The 20728-nt window shown below is 35.1% G+C and overlaps 1 protein-coding gene across 44 annotated transcripts in view; it reads right to left on the bottom strand.

The window, feature by feature from the left end:
- Positions 1-20728, bottom strand: part of PTPRD (protein tyrosine phosphatase receptor type D) — a 2254226-nt gene that overhangs the window by 1638501 nt on the left and 594997 nt on the right. For all 44 annotated transcript variants that reach the window (XM_032307482.1, XM_032307455.1, XM_032307469.1 and 41 more), the window contains one exon: positions 14175-14246. The gene's annotated coding sequence lies outside the window, so the exon portion shown is untranslated. The remainder of the gene's footprint in view (positions 1-14174; positions 14247-20728) is intronic.

Here is a 20728-nt window from a genome sequence, read left to right as displayed (position 1 = left end):
TTGGGGTGTCTGATGAAAAGCCACTATTGTTTAAGGTAATTGTGGTCTCATATCTCTTGTTTGTTTCTGATGTGCTGCTCTCATATATACTATTCTAATTTATTGGCATGTGCAAATGACAATGAATAAATGGTTGTTGAATAAGAACAATAGAGAATCACTTTGCCTCTCAAACCTGAATGCTACTAATTTCTGCTAATATGACAAAAATATTGGTACCTGCTTTGAAAAATAACTGGAAAAGAAATAAGGCCATTATATTGCATACACTAAAACCATCCTACATAAGTTTTACACACTAGGTATTTAATTTTAAACTATAGCTAGAATTGTTAAACTAATTTATTATAGTTTATGTAGATTAGGCATCAGTTAAGATTTATATTATCTAAGTCTTATTTTAGCCTCTAGAATGAATAAAATACAATAAACTGGACCCAAAAGCTGAATCCCATTTTAGAAATTATTTTTCCATTAATTGTTTTCTAGTTCTCAATAATTCACTATTGTAGAGCAGAAAACCCACTGAATTACATGGTTGTAATGAGTTGCTCCTTTAGCATTTTCTGCCTCAGTATTTAATGCCTCAAAAAAAAAAAAAAGCAACTGATATTGACTATATAAAGCTGCCTTTGAATGCTATTGTGTTTTGCCTCAGAAAATAATATTGTACGGAAAGTATATACTCTTTCTCCAAATTTTAAAAGTTAAAGTAAAATGAAAATGATATATTTTACGTATGTATTTATACAAGAAAGTCCTACAAACTTTTTTATAGATTATGTATTTTATAAAGATTAATCACAGTAAACCCTAGTTAGATTTCCATAATCACTAAATGTATATAAATATATAATGTTATGGCTCATTTTATTTTATTTTTTTAAGATTTTATTATTTATTTCAGACAGAGAAAGAGAGCATGAGCCAGGGTGAGAGGCAGAGAGAAGCAGGCTCCCAGCTGAGCAGAGACCCCAATGGGGGACTCGGTCCCAGGACCCTGAGATCATGACCTGAGCTGAAGGCAGATGCTTAACAGACTGAGCCACCCAGGCACCCCAATATCACTCATTTTAAATATATAACAGATAACATACATAGTTCTAACATTTGCTTCAGAGATCAAAAACCACAATATTTCAAAAGTTCTTCGTCACTTCAGGAATTTTAAATATCATTATAGAAGTCAATAATTATCCATTGACCTTATTAAAAAGATATTCCCTAAAACCCCACCTTGTGATTTCCATGTAGAACCTAAGCCATATCTTTGCTACATTCCACTCCTCCTACAAAGTTATGTAAAGGAGATATTAAGATTCCACTGGGAAATGAGCCTGGGCCACTCCACCATGCCACCGATGCACATGCCTGTGAAATGGGGTATTACATATTTTAAAATAAAGACTTATTTTCCCTCAGCAAAAACAAAACCAGTTCTTATCATTTCTACCATGCACTTGAAGAAATGAAAGCCCTGCTTTTTTTCTCTAAATAAATCTAATGTCTATGTTTTTGCCTTCAGATATTTCACAAACCTCCATACTTACTGTTCTTTCCAGTGTTCCCGCACATAGTTCATTGTTAGACCACAAGCTGCACACACTTTTTTTCTGATAAAGTATGAGAGTTGCTATGGAATTATATAAAATCTATATTCTTCATCTTATAAAGTTCTAAGTTTGCTTTTCTATTTGCATATACTATATTGCATTGCAAGTTAGGGCCTAAGTAAAAATGCTTAAGTACGTACATCCTAAGAGCAAAACAAAAGAAAGACAGGCATGAGGGAAAAAAAAGAAAATCCAGTTAAGAAAGGTAAGACATTTGGGTGCCTGATAGATCAGTTGGTTGAGTGTCTCCCTTCAGCTCAGGTCTGGATCTTGGGGTCCTAGGATCAAGCTCCGAGTTAGGGTCCCTGCTCCACAGGGAACCTGCTTGTCCCTTTGACCCTCCCCCGCTCATGTTCACTCTCTCTCTCTCTTTCAAATAAATAAAATCTTTAAAAAAAGGGAAGACATTCTGTACATCCATGGTAGATAGGCCCATGCTCATTCTTCAGCAAAATATTGCTTTAGTTTTATCTTCAAAATAATATTTTAAAACAATGTCTGGGAATTGTTTCAAATACACATTTTTTTTAACAAAATGAGAACTTTAATTTGTATACTTTAATTATTTTGATTTAACTGAAAAGCATATTATTTATTTTTGTCATGTGTACTTCCTATGTTTTTACATTAACACCTGATGTATATTCAATCATTTCAGAATGTATTTTCAAATGTTTTATGAAAGTAACATTTGCATTATCACTATCATGAAATGTTTTTAATGAAAGATAATAAATATCATAATAATACATAATTAAATTGTGATAAGCATTTGTTATGATTACTTCAAGCATTCTTCAAGTCCAACATTGGGCGTGTCTATCTATGGATAGATAGATAGATAGATAGGTAGATAGATAGATAATAGCTTTTAGGAGCACTCTTCTGGGTCAGTCAGTGGAGCATGTGACTCTTGATATCAGGGTAGTGATTTCAAGCCCCATGTTGGTTATAGAAATAACTAAAAAAAAAAAAAAAGTGATTTTTAAAAAAACAAAATATTAATATTTGTATTTCCATAGTTCAATTAAAATTAATTCCAGATTAAGTATGCACAAGATTTTATAAATAGAATTGTATATAGTCTAGCTGCTTCTGAAGGCAGGTTTTCCCCAAAAGGAAGGCAGGTTTTCCCCAGAAAAGGAGTTCTATTTGTCATTTATTACATTTTATTGCTCCATGTGACAGCCTGGTGCCTTGAGAAAACACTGTCCTTTAGAAATAAAACTTGTATGACTACAAATTCACAATCCTTTTGTAGTAATTACACAATTAACTGTCATAATGTCATATTTTAAAATACGGTAAATGCTGTATTATATTCAGCACTATAACGAGATGTCCCAATTCACTAATTTCCAAATGTTTCATCTTTTATCCACTCACTCATTTCTACTTTTCTCCAACTCCTTATAGAAATACTGACATTTTATGATTATTAAACAATTTCACCTGAGAATTACAAATACCAAAATATGTATATTTGAACATAATGATAAAACAAACCATTTGACAGTCAAATTTGAACAGGCTTACTAGATTTTCTCCATTCTTGGGAGAATTCATTCTTCTTTCAAAATTACTTTGTGCATCTAAGAAGGAACCAGAATGGATGTTTGGCTGCACACACTTCAAATACATGCAAATTTTAGACAAATTTTAGATAACTTAACATTTAGTGAACTTTTAAATTGCACACTCACATTGAGTAAATAAGAAACTGAATGATATTTGGAGAGGATTTCCTTGGGGAAAATTGGAATTTGGGGTATTAACCTACTAATATCACAACAGCAGAGAATGACTCTAAGGTAATGGTTAAGGGGTGAAAGACCTGCCAGGGAACTGAATACCTGCGTTACAGTTTGGGGGATATTTTAACATACCCACTTGAGAAACATAAAGGATGAGATAAAGATCCTCACAGAAAGGAGACCAGGAAGGCACGAACAGTCCTCAAGGAAGAAAAACTAGAGATAACACCTAATGCCTAAGTGCTGAGGAAGGTTCAAACAATGAATGTCAGAAAATTTTGCCACTTGTCTAACAGATACTGCTCTATAATATCTGGAGAGATTGGTGTTGTTTTGAACAAACCACAGATGTACGGACAAGAAAAAATTCACTTTAAATACTTGCCAGTTCAGCCCAGCATCATTTAACCAAGAACTTTACCAATCCCCCTACCTCTCCTCTCTCCTCCTGACCCAAAACTAAGCATTTTGAAACTGTGTTTGGCAAGCTGGAATGGGAGGAATCAGTCTCACAAGGTTTGAACACAGAAAGGGAAAAAAGTTCATCTCCTCATCTTTCCTAAACCGCTGGCAGACAAATAGCTCAAACTGCCAAAGAAGAAAGATCTTCATATTAATCCTGGACATGAAACATGAACTGACACTGTTTTTTAAAGTTCTGAGGTGATGGTGGACATTTTTACATCATAAACCTAACAGAAAAGTCAAAGACCTGTCTGAGTTTCTCAAGGGGCATGGAAATAACTATCCTGGCAGTGATTAAAATAGACGAGTAGACAAAAATAAAGTTGTTCTGTTTATTTTATCTCCCAAAATGTTCTGAAGCTTTGGAACAGTATTCACAAGTATAAGGCTGTTTTCACAAGGGGGCACTGTTTCTTTAATATAGCAGCACTGTTAATTGCAAACACACAGGTCTTAGCTCCTCACACTTTCAATTTACTTCTACCATGTGTAATATTATCTGTCATGTCTTTGATACAACTACTGTGGCAGGTCTGCCTGGATTCCAGGTATATTACACATTTACAAGAACTGTTTCCTTAGAAAAAGGAAGTTGTGGTCTCACAAGCGAGGAAGACACTTGGTTTAATGATGTAAAATTTTTTAAAAGACAAGAGAAGGGTAATTGCAACACACCACAAAACCTACAGTGCTTCTCAGGTGACAGAGAAATTGCTCCAATCGATTTTAACATCCCATTAAGGCCAGCCAGAAAACCAGGGATGTATTGTCTGCAACAATGAAGCACTTCCCTGGAGACTCAGCTTGGTAGAATAAATAAAAAGGGGTAATTCCTTCTATTAATTCATTTCACTCTGGCCATTGATAGGAATATAGAGTTTGATTCCTGAAAACTGACCCAGGGCAGGGGTGGGGGAAGGAGGGAGGGAGGAGGGTCTACCTTCACTAAATAGAAGTTGGACCATGAAATGTATTATCAATTATATTATATCATACAGTAATCTCCTTATTCATGGGGGATATATTTCAAGACCCTCAGTGGATACCTTGAAACCATAGATGGTACTAAATACTATATATACTATGTTTTTTTCTTCTACACATCTACAGTAGTCATAGTCACAGTAGTCATTAATAACTAATAATAAAATAGAACAATTATAACAAAATGTATAATAAACTTATGTGAATATGATTTCTTTCTCTCTCTTATTGCAGTGTACTCAAACTTCTTGTGATGTGAGATGACAAAATGCCTAAAAGATGAGATAAAGTGAAATGAATGATGCATGCACTGTGACATAGCGTTAAATGACTACTGACCTTCTGACAATATTTCAGAAGAAACGTCATCTACGTTTGGATGAGAGTTGACTGCCAATAACTGAAAATGTGAGTAATGGAAAATGTGAAAAGTAAAACCACAGACAAAGAGGAACTACTATATGTACTAAAGGCAACCAAAGACTCCTCTTCCAATAATAAAACAAAAAATATAGAGCAAATGGATAAAGACTTTCATTGTGATGTTCAAAACAGTTGAGATAAATACATAAGCATTAAATTTTGGTTGGGGGAGGTAGAAAGAAATATATAAGATATGACCATCTTGAACTTGTCAGGACAACAGTGGAGAAATGTACATATGCATCTTTCAAACAATATTTTTGGTCATGCTAAGTCTGTGTCTAAAAGTACTAAAACAGAGATTGAAGATGGCAGTAAAGTAGGAAGACCCTAGATTCCTCTCATCCTATGAACACAACTAAGTAACTATCAAATCACCCTAAATACCCCAGAAATTAGCCTGAAGACTTACAAAACAAACTCCACAACCAAGGAAGAGAAGAGGCCACAAAAGAAGGTAGGAAGTGTGGAGACATGGTTTAGGGGAGAAATGGATCTCAGGTACCATGGGGCAGAGAAGGGTGACAGAGAGCAGCACACAGGGGAATTGTCAAGGAGAATGATTTCCCAAAGCCACTGGTTTGGGAAAGGAGAGAGGTTGAATCATGTGAGTTCTTGCAACCAGCAAGGCTAAAAGCCTAGGGTTTTCAAGGTCAGCAGCCTTGGCTTGGATACAGCCCAGAGGGCACAGCATTGTTCCTGGAGAGAAGGCAGACAGACCACGAGGGGGCAGATGTCATGGAAAGAGTCATTTGAGAGCATCTGGGGCACACAGAGCAGAGAGTACTCACTTGTCTCAGAGAGCATCTCTGAGAGGCAATGTTCACAGAGATGTCTCTCCAGGAACAGTGTTGCTAGCCAGTGCTGTTTCCTTTCCCTGCCTTTCAATATAAAGACAGAGCCACTGGCAGGAGGGAGTGTCGCATGGTCCTGGGCTAACTTGCTTACAACAAGACCCCCCCCCCCCAAAAAAACTCTGGTGGGATTGCCCTTCTCAGTCACGTCTGCCTCAATCCCAGCATGGTAGACTCCTTGCCCAGAAGACTAGCATAAACCCAAACCATACCATGTCTCCTGACCAAAGTTCTTCAGGGCCTCAGGTCTGGTGGAGGTGGTGTCAGGTCTCATTTCAGGAGCACTTAAAAACCTTCCACATTCAGGCCAGAGATTGAACACTACTACCCATAGAAGACAAGGAGAACCTTTGCAGATGACTGGATTGAAAGATAAGGAAGCTAAAACACAAAAGAAGAGCACACACAGCACACACCAGAGATAGCCCCTGAAGTATCAGGCCCTGGGCACTATTTGACCTCTTCCTCATAAAGCCACTACTTTCAGGAGAAGGAGACATAACTTGTTTTTCAAACACACAGAAGAAGGCAGAGACTTAGACAAAATGCCAAGCAGAAGAATTTATCCCAGATGAAAGAACAAGATATGGTCATGACCAGAGATCTAAGTGAAACAGATATAAGTAACATTCCTGGGCTTGAAAAAGAATAGAGGACATCAGGGAGACCCTTACTAACAGGGATCAAGAGTTCAAAAAAATATCAATCAGAGATGAAGAATGCAATAAACAAGATTGGACACAGGCTTGATATAATGAAAAGCAGGCTGCAAGAAGCAGAGGAATGAATTAGTGACATAGAAGACAAAATAATGAAAATTAGTGAAACTGAATAAAAGAAAGAAAGAATTATGTAACAAGAGACTAGACTTAGGGAGCTCAATGACTCCATCAAGCATAATAACATCCATATTATGAGTCCCAGAAAAGAAGCGAGAAAAGGGGGCAGAAAATTTATTTCAAGAAGTAATAGAAGAAAACTTTCCCAATCTGGGGAAAGAAATGCATATGCAAATCCAGGAGATACAGAAAACTTCCATCAAAATCAACAAAAGCAAGCCAACACCAGGACATATTATAATTAAATTGGCATATACAGTGATAAAAAAAAAAGTCTTAGTTAAAAGTAGTGAGCCCTAAAGAGTCAGTAAATACCAAGGGAAAACTCATAAGGCTAGCAGGGGATTTTGCAACAGATACTTTGCAAGCCAAAAGAAAGTGGCATGATATATTCAATGTGCTGAATGGAAAAAATCTGTAGCCAAGAATATTATCCTGCAAGGCAGTCATACAGAATAGAAGGAGAGATAGAGTTTCCCAGACAAATAAAATCTAAAGGAGTTCATGACCACTAAACCAGCTCTACAAGAAATATTAAAGGAGACTCTCTGAGTGCAAAGGCGAGACTGAATGCAAAGGAGTGACAAAGACAAGAAAGCATCAGAGAAAATCTCCAGAAAAAAAAAAATGACAAAACATGTAATAAAATGCAAATAAACATGTCTATCAATAATTACTTTGAATGTATATTGATTAAACACTCCAATCAAAAGATGCAGGGTGGAAGTGCCTGGGTAGCTCAGATGGTTAAACGTCTTGCCTTTGGCTCAAGTCATGATCCCAGGGTCCTGGGATCTAGAGTCAGGGTCTCTGCTCAGCAGAGAGTCTGTCTCTCCCTCCCCCTCTGCCTCTCTCCCCTGCTCATGCTCTCTCTTTCTGTCTCACATGAATAAATAAACATCTTTTAAAAAAGACGTTATGGGGGCACCTGGGTGGCTCAGTGGGTTAAGCCGCTGCCTTCGGCTCAGGTCATGATCTCAGGGTCCTGGAATCGAGTCCCACATCGGGCTCTCTGCTCAACAGGGTGCCTGCTTCCCTTCCTCTCTCTCTGCCTGCCTCTCTGCCTACTTAGGATCTCTCTCTGTCAAATAAATAATAAAATCTTTTATAAAAATTAAAATTAAAAAAGACATATGGTGTCAGAATGGATAAACGAAACAAAACAAAATAAATAAAAACAAGACACATCTATGTGCTGTCTAGAAGAGATGATTGTTCACCTAAAGACACCAGCAGATAGTGAGGGGGGCAGAGAAACATTTATCACCCAAATGGATGTCAAAAGAAAGTCAGAGGAGCAATATTTTATATTGGACAAGCTAGAATTTTTTTTTTTTTGGTCTCCTATTGTTTTTATCCTACTTTGGTATCAGGGTAGTATTGGTCTCATTGAATGATATTTAGTATGTTCTAATTCATTATTTGTAATATTTTGATAAAGACTGCCATTACGTTTTGTTTCTTTTTTTGTTTCTGTTTTTTCCTTAATGTTTGGTACAATTCACTAATGAAACCATGTGGTCTTGGGCTTTTCTGCACTGGGATATTTTTATTCCTAACTCAATTTTCAGTCTTGATATTGGTGTAAGATTTCCTACTTTTTGAATTAAAGATTCATGATTCAATTATGATAACTTGTGCATTTTTAGTTATTATCTGTTTTTTTTTTCTAAGTTATCTGAGTTTTTAGTATATAACAAATGTATTTCTGTGGTTATCTGTTGAATTGTTTTTGCCCCCATTTCTCATTTTGGTTTCTGAGTCTCCTCTCTCTCTCTCTCTCTCTTTCTTAGTTACTGCACTTAAAGCATTGTCAACTTTATTTATTTTTCTTTAAATGGCCTTAATAACAATTCTTTGTTATTGTTATTCTGGTCCCTGTTTTATTTATTTCTAACTTTTCTTTGTTATTTCCTTCCTTTACTAAATTTTAGCTGAGTTTCTTCTTTTTCTAGTTCCTTGTGGTATAATATTGTTTAAACTTCTTTTCCTTAATACAAGAATTTCTAGCATAAATTTCATTCTAAAATCTGCTTTTGCTGCATCCCATACTTTTTGGAATACTGTGTTTTCTTTTACTTTTGTTTTGAGACATATTCTGATTTCCCATTTGAGTCCTTATTTTTCCCATTGTTTATACATTACTGTAAATAGTTACTATTTACATTGTGGATTTCCAATCTTTGTTTTATTGTTGATCACTATTGTGGTTGGGAAAAATACTTAGTATGATTCCATTTTTCTTAAATTTGTAATATTTGTTATTTTCCTTTGCATGTGATTTAACCCGGGTATTCTTCTGTGTGTACATGAAGAAAATGTGTATTCTATTTCTATTAGATAGAATATTTTACATACATCTTTTAGAACCATGTCTATTGAAGTATGCTTTAAGTAAAGAAAAAAAAACAGTAACATTAACTGAGGGTATTCATTTAAAATAAAGCATATCAGAGAGGAGGTGAGCAGGCAGATGGGTGAAATAAATGAAGGAGATTGAGTACATTTACGATGAGCACTAGGTAATGGCATATAAAATTTTTGAATCACTATATTGCACACCTGAAACTAATATAACACTATTAACTATACTGGAAATAAAAGAAAAAGAACTTAGTTTAAAACAAAAACAAAACAAAACAAACACAAGGAAAGCTGTGGGATGCCTGGGTGGCTCTGTTGGTTAAATGTCCACTTTAGGCTCAGGTCATGATCCCAGGGTTCTGGGACTGAGCTCATGTTGGGCTCCCAGCTCAGCACGGAGCTGGCTTCTCCCTCTGCCTGCTGCTCTCTCTCTCTCTCTCTCTCTCTCTCTGTGTCAAATAAATAAATAAATAAGATCTTTATAAATAAATAAATAAATAAAAAGAAAGAAAGTTTGCTAAGAATAAAATAAGAATAAAAGGTACTAAACATGACCAACACAAATGTATGTCATATATTCTGTTACATTGAAAATGATTAGAGAAAAACATATTTTTATTTACTTTTTTAAGATCTCATTTACTTAAAAATAAAAAAATTTAAAACTTTAAGTTTTTTTTTTTTTTAAAGGTCTGTTATTTATTCCAGTGAGACACAGAGAGTGACAGAGATAGCAAGAAAGGGAGGAGAGGGAGAAGCATACCCTCCTTGAGCAGGGAGCCCAGTAAACGGACTACATTCTGGGACCCTGGGATCATGACCTAAGATGAAGGCAGATGCTTAACCGACTGAGTCATCCAGGTGTGTCCAAAAATATATTTTTTAAATCACAACATGTTGAAACAGTTATGGTACATAATTCTTTTCTCACTGATTTTTATCACATAAAGGAAATTTTTTAACATAAACTTGCCATGATTATTGGGAAATGATATATAATGACTCTACAAAGAAGTATATATGTATATTATGGGCAAGAAATGCTAAGGTATTAATAAAATAAAATTAAAGGGATTAGAGTTTATAGTAAAATATAATGATAAAACACCATGACATTAGCTTTTACTTAGAGATGTCTTTTTTCTTTGTTTTATACTACAATGACTATTTTACTTCTCTTAATGAATTTAGCTTCTACTGAAGTGTTTCAAGCTGGTTTAAAAATACACATTACACCTTTTCTTACTTCCTGTGACATCCCTTATCTGTCCAGAGGTAGAATTAACGAGACTTCATGGATGGTATAAAATGAGAGGTGAGAGAGGAATCCAAGATATTTTCCAGATTTCCTTTTTTGGGAAACTGGGTAGATGACACTTCTTTCATAGAAATGGGAAAGAAAAAGGTAAATTTGTGGGAAAATATTGTGAGTTCAGTTTTAATGTATTAGGACTTGAGAAGTTACTGCTATCAAATAGATATGCTGATAAGATTTTCAACAATGAGATCTTATGAGGACATATTGATTTGAGTGTCACTAGATATAAATAATCTCTGAAGCTACAAGAGTAGATGATTTCAAGCATGAAGACTGTGGACTGTAAAGAGGGAAACAAAAGAACTTATTGAGTGAATATTAACTCTTGAAAGGCATATCTGGGAAAAGGGAGGACTTACAGCAAAGAAAAGGGTTAATGAGAACCTGCAGATGGGTAAGGAAGAAAGGGAGTTGCCATAGGAAGTCTACCCAATAGAGAAATTCCATAAGAAAATCTTGAAAGTTTGAGAAGTGGGTTCCTATGTCATAAACACTGCATCTGGTTTATGCAGAGACAAATCACCCGCCTTGTTAAGATCCACACCTCACCTCATCTTGACACTTGGATTCTATGATTTGTGACTTTTTTACCCGCAATTTTAAATACAAAGTTGTTTAAAACTTCACCTGTGTTCTGGGAAAGTAGCAAATTAACTTTCTTTTTTTTCCCACTTTTCTCTCAACATCTAACAACTCAGATGCCTTTATGAAGTGGTTGACTGCTCAGAACACAGAACAAGAAAAATTCAGTCCAAACAAAACAGCAAAACTGGGGACGCCTGGGTGGCTCAGTCGTTAATCATCTGCCTTCAGCTTAGGTCATGATCTCAGGGTCTTGTGATAGAGCCCCACATGGGCTTTCTGCACAGCAGGAAGCCTGCTTCTCTCTCTCCCATTCCTCTGGCTTGTGTTCCCTTCTCACTGTCTGTCTCTCTCTGTCAACTAAATAAATAAATTTTTTTTTTAAAAGAAAGAAAGAAAGAAAACACCAAAACTGATTGCTGTGCTTTGTTTAATTTTCTTTATATCAGGTCATAAAGAGATACTAGAGCACAAGGATAGAGAGCCTAATGCCAGGTAACAGTGAGCTGTTTTTGTGTTTTAGATAAGCTAGATTACATGTACTATGATTGTTGGGGTAAAATTTGATCCCCAAAATATCCTTGAATTTAAAGGAGTTGTCTATCAAGTGGGAATCCTGTGAAGGAAGCAACAATTAATAAATCATTAGGGATTTACTGAGTTGTGGCAGGCAAGCCTCATTTTATTTCTTATTTTTTATGAGAGTTCACTAAACCAGTACATTAAAGGAATGATGTAGATACATTACATCTATATTTCAGCATGGTATCTGACATGAGATTTTCAAACATAAGAGGTAGAGAATTGATTCCTGGATAACAGAACATTTAAATGGATTCCTTAACTGGTTCAGCAGTGTTAGGCTTTTAAATTAGAACAGGGCTCAAATAAATGAAATCAACAATTATGAAGGCTTTTATATTAAAGAGTTAATGAAAACTAGCTAGTCTGGTAAATTCTGAATCTGTCATTGAATATCTCACCACTTCCCTGCCTGGCTTCAGATTTGAATGGAGGCTTGACTCTGGTTAAATATGAGCTCCTATGGTAAGAAATGGGGGGGGGAGCACTTGATTTATTCTCAACAATCAAAGGAAGTTACCTGGTATATTGGAAAAAACAACTCCTATGGGGTTTTTGGTTCACACATGCAGAAACAATATGGGTTAAATGATTTTCACTCTAACCATTTAATCCCCCCCTCATATCTTCATAATATATCTGGCTGCTCAACACTAAGGACTCTATTGAGAGAAAGAAAAAAAAGTGGCAAGCATATGCATGACTAAAGAATTCTATCATACAGTGACAATAATGGTGTGACTCTATTTCTCGCAAGATATCAACTGGACAAGGTATCTTTGGAGGTATTCCGTATGACATGAGGTATCCTTTCTTCCTATTTATTTGGCTCTTTGATTCTCTGTAATAGCCCCTCTGAATTATTTCACTCCTTGACCTTTCCAGAAGAGAAATATTTAGATAAGATCATTGGCTATAACTCTATGCCACTTCAAACCCTTGATCCAGACAATCCTATCTACAGCATCCCCATGCATACACACATTTGTGTCCATAAATGTATAAACACACTCACCAACTTGCAGTATACACAATTTCTATCCAATCTAATGCTTAAAATGAAGTTTGTTAGAGCCTTTGAGTACCCAGTACAGCTTCTGAGAGTATTCGGAAATAGAAGAAAGCAGAGGATTTCTAGAACGAGGGTTCCCAAAGCTCCACTAGAATATATTTAAAGACCATATACACAGAGAGTATATATACATTTTCACCTATTTTAAAATTTCTTTTGTGAGCATTTCATATTTTTACTATTATTTGACGATCTAATAATGATAGTGATGAATGAATGTAATTTATAAATAATGTCCATATACCATAGTATATATTTAACATTTTTAACTAATGGACTTGACTTTATCTTGATCAAAAATTTGAAGATCATAGCTCCAAAGCATGTGAGGCCATGAGAAATACTTTAAAAACTGTAGGTTAGAAAAATTGGAAAATTTCAAAGTAATTAATTGTGACCTAAATATAACACATAAATCCAAATCTAAGTATAACATATAAAATATAATATGATATTTTAAGGCGTGAATGTGTGTGTTTAAGACAGAGAAAGAAAAAGCTTAACTGGTTAGTTGAGGGAAGAGTTGTTCAAAAACATGAAACCAGGATACATTAATGTCACTTATATAGATTAAAATAATAATAAATTGAAACCAAAAAAGCATGTATTTGGTTTTATGGAATAAACTACATAAGAATTATTTAAATTTAAAATTGAATTTCAACCTCCAAAATAAATATTCTGTATTACGAAAATTGACAGAGTTTATTAGCCTTTAAAATTTTGTTTAGAATTTATTATCTTTTACTTGACTGCAGGCTCAGACTTATTCATGGATGCTCATTCAACTAACGTTTATAAGCCATGGTGTCAATTAATAAAATGTCTTTTTAAAAATTATCTGTAGGGGCACCCAAGTGGCTCTGTTGGCTCAGGTTATGATCTCTAGTCCTGGAATCCAGCCCGGTGCTGGGATTGCTGATCAGTGGGGAATCTGTTTCTCCTTCTCCCTCTGCCCCTCCCCCCACCTCCCCCTAGCTTGTACTTGTTCAGACTCTCTCTCTTCTTCTTGAAGAAAGAAATATAACATTTAAGAAAATAAAACATAAATAAAAATTATCTCTATGTAATACCACCACCATTTCAGAATTTCAAAAAAGACTACTAGTTTGCATTCTCCACATAGTTTCAATTTTACAACAATTGTTTTTGGTAGTACTCCTATTAGTAGATTAATTTAAAAAAAACAAAATCCTGATGTTACAAATTTTCTTTGAAAAAAAAGTCTTTCTCTACTTAGCCAAGCAATGATGTTAACTTGTCTTTAATCTTCCTTGTTTTGTATTACAATCAAGCCTTTAAAATTAGAATGAGTGAGACTTACCAATATATAGCCTTTCTCTACAAAATGATTAATGGCTGGAGGATGAAAAGTGTCAAACCCCTCGGGATTTCCCTGAAAGAAAAAAATAAAGGGAGAAACACATTTTGAATTCCCATTTTTTGGTAGCTGTTTGATGCTGATGACATAAATCTAAGTCACCTGATGTGGAAAAAAAGGAACACAAGAGACCCCTTAAAGATTAATGAAACTGACCAGTTAATGCTAAGAAATAATACCATCAGAAAGGTTTCCTTGATATAAAATATTATGACCCATTACATTTAAAGAATGAATATAATTTTTAAATTTTTCTTTGATATAAAAATTTATGCTATAGGTTAACTTGATTAGCCACAATTCCATTTTCTTTCTTTAAATGCATTTTACTTTATTAAAACATATTTTTTTCTATATATGATCTCTAAATCTGTTTTTTTCTTGTGTTGCATAAGAAAATGAACCACTCACAACTTTTCTTTTAATTCAGATATGTTTTCTCATAGATTCAGAAAACACCATCTATCAAATTATGTTTATTAGCTATAGAACTCTTGTCCCACATTCAAGTGATTGTTGTACTCTAGAACAGTTAACAGCTTTCAAATTAATAGCACGGCACTAAACATAAAATATTTGAGGCCATAACTATAATAAACAGTGTGTATCAAAAACCTTTAATATATCAGGATAGAAAATATGCAAGTCAATAGTTGACTATTGACCCAGATAAGTAAAGCTCAAAGAAAAGTCAGATATAATTCAATGTTTCAGTTAAAGTTACACATTTAGCAACATAAATTGAACTGGTTAACAAAGGTCAGGTAGTTCCAGCAACTGCTTAATGATTACTGGACCATTTGCTCCTGAGGTCCAAAGAAAAATAAGCAAAATTTCTACCATTTACTGACCACAAAGAATTGGACAATTAAGGATCATCATGATTTCTCACATCTAATCCAAATGCTCCCTTCTATACACATACAAGTTTTTGCATTTCCTTCTTCTTAGAATGTCCCCCTTACTACCTATTCAAATATTATTAATTCTTTCTAAACCAAACTCTAAACTAAGCTAATTTCTTTTGCATTCAGAAGCTCATTTTAATATTAATACATACTGCATCATATGTTTTCCACATATGTGTCTTCTTTGCTCAACTAAATGTTTAGTTCATAAGAACAGAAATCATGCTCTATACTTCTGTGTGTATTCAGAAAGTCAAAATCTAGTAGAATTCTAACTGCTTAGTAGGAAAAACATGTATCTGTTTTGATTATTTACTTAATTGATGAGTCTTGATACAATATCTCTGAAATGATTACTGTCAAAAATTCCATTGAGTGACCAAGAAATGACTTTTGACAGACAGTCTGTCTTATCTGACAAAGAGTTCTTGTTTAGGACTAAAGAAAACCATATCACAACTATTTTATTTCTGACATGCCTTTAATGGATAATGTTAAATTCTTACAAGGTAATGCTATAACCTTTGGCTAAACTTGCAAAATAACATTGAGTAGTAATTATGTGCTAGATGGTATATATATATATATATATGTGTGTGTGTGTGTGTGTGTGTGTGTATACATAGATATAGATATAATGCTGATCATTTCTTTTCATAATTAAATGCAAACTAAACTACTGTTAATTTCTTTTCTTTTCAGATGAGGAACCTGAAACAGAAATATTTTGAGTTATTTCCCCAACATCTGCTAATCATAAAAGGTAAAGATGGGATTTAAATGCAGGTAGTCTGACTCAGAGACTTTCATTCTAACTCTAATAATATGCTACCTGTTTACAAATCACATATGCTAGATAAAGGGGAGGAAAATTTTAGAAGAAAGGAATGAGAAAGATAGTTTATATATTGTCAAAATGTGAAACTGACATTTTTTAAAAAGCCAGCAACAATTCCTAAACAATTCAACTCTTCACCCTCCTAACCCAATGTACCCCAGGCAGACTTAGAATCAATGTTTTCATGTAAATGAGCCGAACGGTTATAAAACTTTTATGTAGATATAGGAATATATTTCAAAGTTTAGAAAAAATGAACTTTCTTAGATATTTCATGGGTACTCAACATTATCAAACATCTTTTATGTTAGAATTTAAATTGTGCAATTTAATTTTAAGTAAGATTTAAAATAGCTTTTAATTTGATCTGTATTTTTACTGCTCTGTTCTTGAACATCTTAAGCATTTTTATATTACCATTAACAAATACATCATGTGTAAGAACTGAGTATAATTTTGAGCTTTTAGTGGTACAAAGGTCACATTTCCCTAAAGGAGCCCTTTTCCCTAAAGTATGCACATTTCATAGAATAAAGCAATATTTAATAATAGTGTTCAAAATTATGCATGAGGATACTCTTACCCTTTCTTTCTAGAAGCTGATTCATACGTTAATATGTCTTATAAAAAAAAGATTGTTCTGGGATTTATAGTATGCAGTTAATTTTGAGGCAGATATCTTGGACAGAATCCCCCCTGTTTAAAGGTTAGGAAAAATGCATCTCAAGCATGTTGAATCACTGCCCAATGTTACTCAAGTTATTCTTAGAAGAGTATGGGTTTTTCCTCTGTTCTTTGAAACTGGGTTTCATGTTGTTCCTTTTTGTTGTGTTTCTTTTGTGCTGTATTGTTAACATTTTCTAATACTTCATATTTTGCTTTTAATTTTTACAGAAAAATTGAATAACAGACTCATACACACACACACACACACACAAGATCAAGTATGTTATTTAAAAATATGCAATTTGTGTTTAAACCATGATTTACACAAGATCTGCCATTATAAATTTAGAAGATCATTAACCATTCCTCATATGAACTAATCATTTAAAAAAGTTCCATGAACATCAATGTTACAAATTAAATCCTATTCCATGGTCACTAATTTTAAATCTTAGAACTCTAATGCTGACTTTAAAATATGGTGTAGACAGGACTGCCTGGGTGGCTCAGTCAGTAAAGCAGCCAACTCTTGGTTTCAGCTCAGATCAGGTTCTCAGGGTTGGGAGATGGAGCCCCATGTAAGGATCCATGCTCAGTGGGAAGTCTGCTTGGAATTCTCTTACTTCTCTATCCCTCTTCTGCCTCTCTCTCAAAAATAAAAATGCTTTTTAAAATGTTATAAACATTGGGGCACCTGGGTGGCTCAGTGGGTTAAAGCCTCTGCCTTCGGCTCAGGTCATGATACCGGGGTCCTGGGATCGAGCCCCGCGTCGGGCTCTCTGCTCTGCGGGGAACCTGCTTTCTCCCCTCTCTGCCTGCCTCTCTGCCTACTTGTGATTTCTCTCTCTGTGACAAATAAATAAAATATAAAAAAAATAAAAATAAAAATAAAAATAAAATAAAATGTTATAAACATTGATGTTATAAACATCAATAACAAGAGAACCATAATATGGTGAAAGGTGAAAATTTATAAAGTATGGCTTCTCTATCATGAAATAAATTATAGAAAAGAGGGAATGTCTGAGGGTTATAAAGGTATACAATAATAGGAAAAAGTGAAAATATTTTTAAAAATGTGTACTTCCTTTGAAAGTTCTTCAGTGTTTAGTAATAATTCTGTGAACATATTAAAGATAATAAAATATATGTGTAATGAAAAGATAAATATAATATAATGCTTCTGTAACAGATTGTAAAATATAATCATGAAGGCAATTGGCCACAATTCACAGATAAAACTAAAACTAACTCTATACCTCACGGAAATTCTTTCTTATAATTATTTCATATTATTCAACCTCTACTTTTTTCTCTAGATCATTTCGTCAGCATAACTATTAGTTCCTGCCTCTGACTCTTCCCCAAGTCTCCTTCAGTCTCCTCCCTCTTCCTCCTTCCCTTTCTGAGTTGGCCTCAGTTAGACATCTTCATATACCCTCTAACCAAAACCCTTATCACCACAGCCTTCTTGCATTCTCACTCTTTCTAATTGAAAATTCTAAACTAACCCAACAGTTCTTTTCCTCCATTCTAGACCTTCTTTTTCCCAACCCTGACAATCTGAATTCCTTATTAATGAAATTCCTAAGTAATGACTTCTATATTAATAATAAAAACCCACTTTTTCTGAAACGTTGGGTTGGAAAAGTATTAGTAAATAAATAGCAGTAAAATGACATGCTTCTTTCTGATGATTAACTACAGAGTATTGCCAAAGAATCAGAAAGCCTACATCCTCATTTGTCTGTATTTAAAAGGTAGGAGGAGCAGGGTGCCTGGGTGGTTCAGTGGGTTAAGCCTCTGCCTTTGGCTCGGGTCATTGTCTCAGGGTTCTGGGATCGAGCCCCACATCAGGGTCTCTGCTCAGTGGGGAGCCTGCTTCCCCCTCTCTCTCCGCCTGCCTCTCTGCCTGCTTGTGATCTCTCTCTCTCTGTCAACTAAATAAATAAAATCTTAAAAAAAAAAAAAAAAAAGAAAGAAAGAAAAGAAAAGAAGGTAGGAGGAGGGACACCTGGGTGGCTCAGTTGGCTTGGGATCTGCCTCTGGTTTAGGTCATGATCCCAGGGTCCTGAGATCAAGCTCTACATGGGGCTCCCTGCAGCTCCCTTGCTGTGCTCTCTCTCTCTCTCTCTGTCAAACAAATATCTCAAATCTTTTTGAAAATAAAATAATAATAAAAAAAAACGCTGAAATGATCAATGGTAAAACATTCCATCCCACAACTTAGATGGAAATCATCTCCTCTTACCTTTTATTTGTCTGTTTGTTTGTTTGTTTTTAAGATTTTATTTATTTAGTTGACAGACAGAGATCACAAGTAGGCAGAAAGGAAAGCAGAGAGAGAGGCGGAAGCAGGCTCCCCGCTGAGCAGAGAGCCCGATTCGGGGCTGGATCCCAGGACCCTGAGATCATGACCTGAGCCAAAGGCAGAGACTTAAGGCACTGAGCCACCCAGATGCCTCTGTTTGTTTGTTTTTTAAGATTTATTTATTTATTTATTTATTTGAGAAAGAGAGCAAGTGCAGTTGGGAGGGGGAGGGGAAAAGGGAGGAAGAAACTCCTGCTGAGCACAGAGCCCAACTCAGGACTCAATCTCATGACTCACAGATCATTACCCAAGCTGAAACCAAGAGTTGAACACTTAACAAAAGACTGTGCCATCCAGTTACCCACCCCTTTTTTAAAGCTTTATTTACTTATTTGCAAGAGAGAGTGATGTCTTCAGATTCTTGATAGCATGCAGGTCTAAAATAAGCTATAGTGTTGATATTCATCACTGGCAGATGACAACACACCCACTGCCACCCACATTGCATATCTTCCAAATAGTATCCAGAAATAGATATTTCAAATCATACTAATTTACTGATTGCCCTGTTAAGAACCAGGGCAGGTTAGAGCCAACAGCATGTACACATTAGTGACATCTCTGTTTTTTTTCTTTTTTTTTTTTTAAGATTTTATTTGTTTATTTCACAGACAGAGATTACACGTAGGCAGAGAGGCAGGCAGAGAGAGAGAGAGGAGGAAGCAGGCTCCCTGCTGAGCAGAGAGCCCGATGCGGGGCTCGATCTCAGGACCCTGGGATCATGACCTGAGTTAAAGGCAGAGGCTTTAGCCCATTGAGCCACCCAGGCGCCCTACATCTCTGTTTTCTAAGACAAATCTGCATCCGTTTCCTTGACATGTGAGACTCACAAATGGTAGCTTACTGTCAACTGGATTGTGACCACAGTGTTACTACATGCTTAATTCACTGATGTTTCTGACTGATAAGCGTGGCTAACAATTCTAAGGTTCATTTCCTGTTGAACACCAGTGTTATCACCATTTAAGCATCAAAGAAGATGATATCCCACCATCAAATGTAAGTTAACCATATAGATATTGAATAGCGCCAGAAGATACTTAATGTATGTTTAAGAAATGTAACCAGAATTCCATGAATGGCACAAATATTTTTTTAAAATAGGAAATTGATGCATTCACTTTATATTTAGTGGATCTTTTAATTAAGACTAGTTTCCCATGAGAACAGACAATAACATTTGAAAGAGCAATGATCTTTGTTGTGCTGGAAAGTGTGCCAATTATCTTTGTGTAGGGGCACCTGGGTGGCTCAGTGTGTTAAGTCTCTGCCTTTGGCCTACGTCATGATCTCAGGGTCCTGGAATTGAACCCTACATCAGGCTCTCTGCTTGTCATGGAGCCTGCCTCCCACTTTCTCTGTCTACTTGTGATCTCTCTCTCTGTCCAATAAATAAATAAAATCTTAAAAAAAAAAAAAGATTTTGTTTAAAAAAATTGTATTTTGTTAAACTGTAAATGTAATATCTACAAAATAATTATACAGAAAAGAACTCTAAAGACAGCTCCAATATTTTAAAAGAAAAAGAAGGCAATCAAATGAGATACATGTAAGCTTCATATTCTATATAGCTATAACTTTTCTCCATTCTTCTCTTTTCAGTCATGCCCTGTCAAGAAAATTGGTTTACCTTTACTAATTCTACTTCCAAATGTTCTCTTCATACGTTAAAGATTTCCTTAGAGATTCCTGGATTCCTGGCACCTACTGCTAC

The sequence above is a fragment of the Mustela erminea genome, chromosome 12 (genome assembly GCF_009829155.1).
Source record: "Mustela erminea isolate mMusErm1 chromosome 12, mMusErm1.Pri, whole genome shotgun sequence".
NCBI classification, from domain to species: Eukaryota; Metazoa; Chordata; class Mammalia; order Carnivora; family Mustelidae; genus Mustela; species Mustela erminea.
Note: the sequence above shows the minus strand (reverse complement) of the source record. Positions and strands in the feature narration are given on the sequence as shown.